Here is a 9,239-nt window from a genome sequence, read left to right as displayed (position 1 = left end):
AAGATAATGGTAAGATAACAATGAATTAAAGGTTGAACTCTCAGAATAAATCTGCAGTTCTATAGAAATCTCTTGAATTTAGTTTGTGAAACTGTTTCTAGAATCCACGCCATAACAAAATTCCTAACATTTTTGCATGTTAATCACAGATGTCAAGGTGCCTTAAATACACTAACCAGTCTTATCCTCTAGCTTGCAGGTATTTGAAAGTTTTAGTTTCTTCCTTTTAGGTTCATACTTTACTGAAGTTACTGAGAGATTTGCATTAGAAATAGGATCGTGTTAAGTTTTAGCTTTTCTATTTAGACCTCTTCAATTTTCTGCAGCAGTTTACAATTTTGGAGAAAAAAAAATAATCTTGCATTCTTTTAGAAAGAGGAGAATTGGGGGGACTATTTAAAATTGGTATTGAGATAGGTTATGTACGCTATCAATAATACTCATCATTACTACAAAGTAACAATGATTAGGCTGTGCAATACTTATCAATCCTACTTCTGTAAAAACTAAAAATGAACATATAAAAGCCCATAGTGTAGAAGTCTTACAGAAGTATCCCTTTTGGTTTACATCAGCAAAAATGAGAGAAGGCAGTAAGTAATTTCTGCAGAAAATGAACAAATGTATTCATTCTGTCAACAATTTTCATTTTTACATTGCCTTTCAACCTAGAAGATCTCAGGAGTTTTAAAAGCTTCACCAAGCAATTTGTAAGAGCAGCCTAAGCCTGAACTGTGGCCAATGTGCTAAATCTTTCATTTTTGTGGCACTGAGTACTTTATAGTAATATAGTTTATTTTTTAAGGTACAATCAGAGAGACGGGATTAAAAGACTAAGTTGGTTAAACGAATTCCTGTGGGAGTGATAGTGATACATTCACTTTGTAAAGAAAAATAAGAAGCCACATCAAAGCAAAGAGAATTCCTTTGGATAAAACATGTAATATTGCTCTGAGTAAATACAAGTCTTAAATCTTTCAAGCTCTGGAGGTCAGGAAAGTTATTCACATGATCAGTTTAATTCCTTCTCAAAGTATGCTAATGGGGGCTAAGTGTAAAGTAGAAAAAAGCAAACAAGCAAGGCATAAATATTTGTACTTATGTCCGTTGCTCTGAGTAAAGTCAACGTGAATTAAAATTTTTCTCTGCTTATTTGTGAGGATTAAGAACAGACCTTGAATAAATTTGGCTGTCATGTTTTAGAAGGAGGTGGATTGAGTTTTCTTCTGATTTATTCTGTCCCATCAACCTCTTAGTGTCACCAAATCAGAAAAGGTTGTGGTTCTTTTTTTTTTTTTTTTTTTCTTCTTCTTCTGGTTTTCTAGTGTGTGCAATCAAACTGCAATGATAATAACTGTGACTATTTGCTAGTTTAAAATGTAACCCTGTTAAATATCAACCAAAGCCTTCCGCAGAAGGCTGCTGCCCTCAGCTTATGCGTGACTTGGCTGTTTACGGAAAACTAGCTGCATGTTTCTGGCTGTTTACAAAGTGGCTCCGAAGGTTTACTTAGCAGTGGTCTGCTTTCAACAAAGTTGTGCTCACTATTTCTGACTGATTTCTGTACTCCCATGAAAAAGGGGAATAGTTTGAGTTTACTTGTGCCTAAGCTTCACTTGTGAACTGATTTCAGAGTGTATTTTAGGAGAAAGTGTTGGCCCTTCAGTAAGAACTGTTTCTAGAGGAATTCTCTTCTGGGTGGATATAAAGGTTGTCATTTAGTTGGTACCTACCTTGATTTGGGATCCCAAAGATGACTGGAATGGGGCACATTAGATGTTGGTTTTATATGTGACTTCTTGCTTTCAGTGGGATGTGGTACTGTTAGAAGGTCCTCAGTGAATAGGAAGGTAAGAGAAGCACACTTTTCTTGAACGCTTTTATCCAGTCATCTACAAAAACACATCAGAGTAGTTTCTATCTTTATTTTAAATTGTTTAGATGTATAATCATACATATCTAATGATATGTATTGTTTCTCAAAACCAGTTCTTTACTTGACTGTATTTTTTTTTCTCTTGAGTATATCAGTTTACAACTCTGTATCTTGACACTAAAGCTGATTTCTCCTGTTATATTGTCTTGTACATTTGTGCAGGGAAATTGGTCACCCTGAGTGATAAATTTATGATAGTACAGTCCTTAGTACTCACAGATTTGCATGATCATAAGCAAAAGGTCTCTGCCTTATCCTGCAGGATTGAATGAAGAAAAGCAGGATTGTGGGGGGAAAAAATCCTTTACTAAAACAAATATTTGGAGTGATTACAATTGTATTGTAGGAAATACATAACTCTTATGTAGTCAATGCTATAATTTTCACATCTTTTCACTTAACTGAAAGTTATTCTTCATATTGATAAAGGAAATAATAAAGTGAAAATCAAAGCACACTTGCATTACTTGTAAGCCATCCCATTTCTTATTTGATTTCCTGCCCAGGTAACTGGGCTCTGGGAGGTGGAGAAAATAGTCTGGAATTCATTAGAATTTTATTTAAACAAACAAGCAAACTAAAGCAGTGGTCACATTAGGTCAAAAATAAATGTATGCAACTTTTTTGTTGTTGTTTTGTTTTGAGTTTAATGTTAATAGGCTACGTTAAAATAATTCTGGCCTTCTAATGTTCTGGTTTAGAATTCTAAAGTTACATCTGTGGTTGAGAAGAGATTTTGGAGGATCTCTGTTCTTGGACATCTAATGTGAGATACCTTTTCCTGTGTGACAAATGCATGATATTTTTCAAAATTACGTAATTGATTTAATTATGGAATAAAAAGAATATATAAAACATTTGCAGATAATGCTGTCCTACAAAGAAGCCATGAAGCATACAGAATGAGAGATTAGAATGGTTTAAAAAAAACTGAAGAAAATAGTTGAGAAATATTTGATAACAGGAGAAGTTGTACACCTAAATGAGAAAAATTATGAAGGTGGTGTAATAAAGTGGGCAGGATGCAAAAACTCTTGTTGCCACTCTTGGATTTATGAAGAGAAGGATTACATATAAAATGTGTCAGGTAGTCCTTTTGCTTTAAACTAAGCTAGAAAGATGTAAATAAGCTTTTAGAAGGCATGATCCCATGAAGAAAAATGGAATGTCTTGAGATTGTTTAGGGAAAAAAAAAAAAAAAAACAATGATGACTGGGTTGAATGGTGTTCAAATTAATGTGGGGAAAAACTGCTTAAAAATACATTTTTTTTTCTTGTTTTTAGATAACACAGAAATCAGTTGGGTTCAAATTGCAATGAGGACAGACAATTAGGGCAAGACAGAAACTTATCAATGGTAAGGACAGATGGACAGAATGCCTAGAGGGTTGTGAAATCTCTATAATTGCTTATTTTAATATTTCTTTGTATTTCTGAACTTTTCTGTTAAGGAATTATGTGAGTATGGGTGATTCACACCTTAACATATGGAAATGTATTAGAGACCATCCTGAGGATACTTAGAGGATCTTTCTACAACTGTTCCTTCTTTTTCCTTTTTTCCTGCTTGTGTTTTCACTCTACACAATATATAGTCTGTCATCTTACATATGTTTTATAAGTGCTCATGGCCAGTTTAAATAGAGTGGGACAGAACTGGAGATATTTTCTTCCTTATATATAATAAAAAATTAAGATATAAAAAAAGGAACAAGATAATTTACCACATAGAAATAATGAAGAATATTGTTAGATATCCGTGGGTGCTTTGAATATTATAATGTCAACAGTTCACGGAATCTTTTAAGAAAGATTGTAAAAATAAAATATGACAAAATACATACTCTGCTTTAAAAAAAAAAAAAGGCAGATTATAACAAAGAAAAAGAGGTATTCTTATGTTGTGGATAACCCTCCACATCTGGAATATGATGGTATACATCACTTCAAGTGTACAACTATTTCCATGCAGAATAGCATTGTGGCTGATGTATAGAGAATAATTCTTTAACTGGATATTAAGCTAGTGTTTTCTAGGACTAAACAATAGAAAAACTGGGTATTAAAAGAAGTGACACATATCTACTCTTAGGCTTTCAACTGAAAACAGATTCAAATTCAAACTCATTTCCAGGGATGTAAGACAGTTATCATAAACTAACCGGTTATGTATTCCTTTGAGCTGAAAGAGAAGAGGAGAGGCAAAGAGGAGAAAACCTCTCTAAGACCTTAAAAATGAAATAATATAGAAGCAGCGGTCAACCTTGCAAATTGATCTGACTGGTGGGCATTGTGTGCATTTTGTGCAATTCTTTGGCTCCTAGTAATTAAGAAAATAGTTTCAGTCCAACTCATAGAAAAAAATATTTCACTTGTGTATGTATTGCTTGAGAGATTTTGATTATATTAACAAGTAGTGGTGTACTTAACTCCTTGTTTAAACTAACTTGGTGATTAAAGAGAAAGCATTCATGAATTATTAAAACCAAGCTTGCAATCACCAAGAGCCCAAAGAGCCTACTGAGTGATTTGTGACTCTTCCATTTTTTTGAATAACTTGATGTATTTTATAAAATTTTTAATACAAACATGATTCTGATAGATGCATTGGAGCTGAAATATAGTTTCTTAATTAGAAAGTATGGGGAAATAATCCAAATTTGTAATGATGCTAGTCTAGCTCAATAGATGTTGAAGGAGGTGTTTGTTGTAAAAAGTACACGTGCATGGAGCTGTACTTATGGAGCTGGGAGAAATGAGGTGAATCTACTAAAATGCTGCACTAGGTTGCTGACCCTTGGAGACAAGTCATTTGTTCAAGACTGGCTTATGATTTGTTCCCTTGTAGTGCTCCATAAAAACAGTTTCCATGTGATTTAAAAGCTAAAGTCCCAGTTTTGAGAATTATACATTTGGACATTTGGGGACCTATATGTCATTGAAAATGGAAGATAACAGTCAAAACTTGGTCAGACTGAAAAATTATGTTGTCAGCCTAGACTCTGAAGAACAATAAGCAGTCAACATAGCTTTCCAAAGACAATAGCAGGAAAGTGAGCCGTTAAAGAAAAGCCTTTTTAAACTGCCACTAAGTCATTTTTGACTCTGTCTTCAGTTCTGCCACAAGATGACAGTATCTCAGGATGTGACTGTTAGGGTGATTTTGAAGGTGTTTATATGTAATATTCAGTAATGCTATGGCGTAACCTTAGATAAAAGGTGTGAACTAAAAATAACAGTATTTTGCAGGGGAGCATGCAGAATTACTTCTTCATGAAATCATAGAGGTGAAGAGGGCAGTTCCAGTCCATTCTCCTATGAGTCATGTTAAGAGGGAAATGAAATTAAATATCTGCCTTGAGGCCTCATTTTGATAGAAGTCAGCTGTGGGTTGAGAAATATGTGTGGACAGAGCAAGAGGTGTAGTGGGTATCTGCTCTTGCTAACCCCATTATGCTTTATCTAGCAAACAGGTCTGATCGAGGTCTCACTGATTTTACTCAATATAGTATACGCAAATTATATATATATATACATATATATTTTTTCCTGTTTAACTTCTCCCCTCTGAGTAGCCTTTTTAGGTTAATTCTTTGTTTCTCAAAGACCAGGCTGCTACAAGTCATGGGAGGGAACATAAAGTATTTGTTACAGTTTAGGAAGCATAAGAAGTTTCACTTACTGCAAATAAATATGGTACTTGGAGTTGTGTCCTCTTTGGCCAATCCACTGATGGTCATGAGGAGACATAATTCCTGTATATTAAGAGGCTGAAAGAAGGAGACTCAGTTGTGGAAACTTTTTTCAGGATATCTTTAATCTTCCAGGTGCATTTCATGTAAAGTTTGGTCATAAGTAAAGTAGTAATTTCTACGAAACCATCCTGTTGGAGGAGTTAAAATGAATATTAGTATTTTGAATAGCTTCATGGTGTGGAAGTGGGAGGGGAAGTAAAATCTCTGATGGCATGTGCAACACCTTCAGATTCTGGCCTGTGAAATTTGCTTCCAGACTTTTTTCTAGATATTCATTCAAAAGAATCATTTACATGAAAGAAATTAATCTCATATATTTGATAGCTTTGATTATGATAGTAGTTTGGATATTTAACTTCATTAAACACATTTTAGACCATATTCTCTACCTGTTGCTTTATCTGAAAGGATGGTGGTTCCTCCAGAAGGATGAATGTCTTCCCAGTTCCTCCTTTAAAATGCATATTACCAGTCTTTTTGATGAAATGTAGTGCTCCTTTTCTCACAATGACATCATCCTTTGAGGAAATTCTTCCTCCTTGCAGTTCTCATGCTATTCACTTTCAAAAATTTCTGCTGGGATTTTTATGTTCTTTTTGGAGCTTTTCCAACATCTGTGGTTAGTCATTGGAACATGTTGCCCAGGGAGGTGGTAGAGTCACCATCCTTTAGGGACATGGTTTAGTGGATAATATTGGTGGTATTACCACATATATTATATTATATTATATTATATTATTGGTGGTATTACCAAAAAACAGGTGTAATAGGGGGACAGTTGGACTATATGATCTAGGAGGTCTTTTCCAACCCCAATGATTCTATGAATTTACGGTCTATGACATAACATGTATGAGGTGTATGGAAAAGCCAAAAAGTACACATTGTAGAGAAACAGCAGAAACAGCATAAAGCAGAGCTCCTATTTCCCTTTTGAAATAAATTTTACTTTAAACATAAATTTTAATTTCTGATTTCATCAGAAGATATTTGTTTAAAAAGTTACATTAGTGATTTGATGCCGCAATTGTCTTCAGAAACCTTTTAATGAAACAAGTGCTTATTATCTTATCATTGTAGTTTAGCAGCAGACAGAATACAGAATTTTAAAGGTCAGTGCTTAGGTAGCTATCTTCTAAATACTGAGGGACTGGAGTAATGGAAGAGGGACAAAGATCACTGCTTTGGGAAGTTTGCTTTGCCCTGAATGGAAATAAAAACCCAGACAAACCATGAAGTCTTAACAATCACTTTGCTTTCATCATGATTTAAAGAGCTTGTGCAAAACCTCTCTCCATTATGAAGCCAAGCAGGATTTGTCCCTTTATGATTGTCTCAGAGCAGTTAAAATGCAGGAAAATGAGTTTAGCAGCTGTCAAAATTAGCACAACTCCAGGGACTAATAAAGAGAAAAACTGTAATGTTAACACATCAAATAACATCCTTGGGATGTGGGACAACACCTAATGTGCGTTTTGTCTGACCTACTATATACGTGTGTGGCAGCCCTTGAGTATAATAATTAACTTGGAGAGGGACATTCTGCTTAGGCTTCAAATTGTGTATACTACTTAAAAGAGAATAAACATTTGACTAAGCCCAGGGGATCAAAACATCATCTGAATTTGTGGAGAACTGCATTTCAATATTAATACATGATTAAAATGTCCCTTAAAAAATGTACGTGCATTTGTTATTTCTTCAGTGTATGAATCTGTTAATATATAACAATACTAATATTTCTAAAAAATTTACCAGGTTATGATTGACAGAAACCAATAAATATATATGTTCAATGCATAGCAACAAATTATAAGAATTACTAAGCATGTGTTCTTCAAATATATTTCCAGATGCTAAAACAAACAAAAATATACATAGAAACTATAAGTATGAATTTTTTTTCCAAAGTAAAATCTAGTACCTCTTGAAGTCAACATCCAAAATTAATTAACTAATTAAATCCCCAAATACCTTCTTAGGGAAGATCTCTAGGCTTACTGGGGTGAGTAGTGACTTAAGAAATAATTTCTTGCCTTTGCCACCTCCTCTCTGCCCAAACCTCCATCCTGCAAGAAAGCATGAAAGAAAGCCATTTCTTATAGGTCAGATGAAGTACTAAGGGGTTAAAATTGCCAGAATTCAGGCTGAAACAGACTTCGCAAGGAAATTAAAATAAACAGATTCTTCAGATATACCTGTATTGGTCCCAAGACAAGAGCAGTGTTTAGATTCAGTTTTAAATAGCGGTGTAAAGAAATCTGCAAAAGCCAGATGGCTAGTTATTACAAATGTGTGGCAATGGAAATCACCTCCTTAATGATCAAAACAAAGCTCAGGATGTAATATGCTACAAATGGATTATCGGTGGGAACTGGATAAGTTCTTTCAAGATTTTTGACATTTCAGGTCTAGTAGCAAGTATTAAGAAAATAAATAATATTTATTTGAAAATAAAAGGAAGGAAAAGTAGAAAAACAGAGTTAAGGGACAATTTAAGTTTATCAATAATATATCTAAGCTAACAGTCTTTGATAACTTTTAATTCTGGTAATGTGTGTAGGTATTTTCTAATCCCCCCGAATGCTGTTCAAGCATATGGCACATGCCTTCTGTGCATACTATGGTCATTGTAGTTTGTGTTTTGTATTAAATGCTCTTCACTTGCTGTGGAGTAGTGGGGTGTTTTATGCCTTCTTTTGTGCTGGGGGACAAGAACTGTTGTTCTGTGGACTCCCAAATTTCTCTTTGCTTGGTTGCTTGGATTTTGGGAATGATACCGTATGCCTGGAGGGAATTCTCCTCTAAGGAACTTCCTTTCACTTTTGAAGGATGCTACATAAACTCCTCACTATGTGAAGAATTCTTTACATTGAACTCATCAAAAGATGTTTTCTATGTAAAGACGTATAACACAAATGGCATTGCCATTTACAACCATAACCCAATGCTTCCTGAATTTTTTTTTTGGACTACTAATAGGGGACAAAATAATAGCAAATGGCTGCCTGCTTGCGTATGGAACCAACCTGCCTTTGCAGGTTCTTATCATTTGCAAGGTTGAAAACAGACCATCACTTCTTGAAATGTAGGATTTGCAACTCTACTGTTTTTAAAGAAAGAACTAATTATAAGGCCTGGAGGGGGATTAAAGGCTATGTTACGAATGCATTATAAATACTAGTTGTTAATGGAAGTCACCACCCTGACTACAATGAAAAACTCTTGCTCTCAGGGAGCTTGGAGAAAGTCTGCTTTCCAAAGGCACAACTCACTTATTTCAAGTGGCATTGTGGAAAAAAGCCAACAGCTCTGAATCACTATTTCTTTTTCACAAGCAACTGAAGAAAAATTTTATTGGATTTTTTTTCCCCCTAAGAGACAGTAGCTACTATTGGCTGACTCTATTCAGAGAAAAAAGAGTGTAGAGGACTGACTAACAAAATATTTTCTGATTCTTAACTAGAGGCTGAGATGCCTACCATTTTTACTTATTTATTATCTTCTCTTTGTCTTGCTTGGGTCAACTTATGTTGAATACTGCCTTC

Source organism: Cygnus olor, chromosome 4 (genome assembly GCF_009769625.2).
Source record: "Cygnus olor isolate bCygOlo1 chromosome 4, bCygOlo1.pri.v2, whole genome shotgun sequence".
Classification (NCBI taxonomy): domain Eukaryota; kingdom Metazoa; phylum Chordata; class Aves; order Anseriformes; family Anatidae; genus Cygnus; species Cygnus olor.
This window is presented reverse-complemented; position numbering follows the sequence as displayed.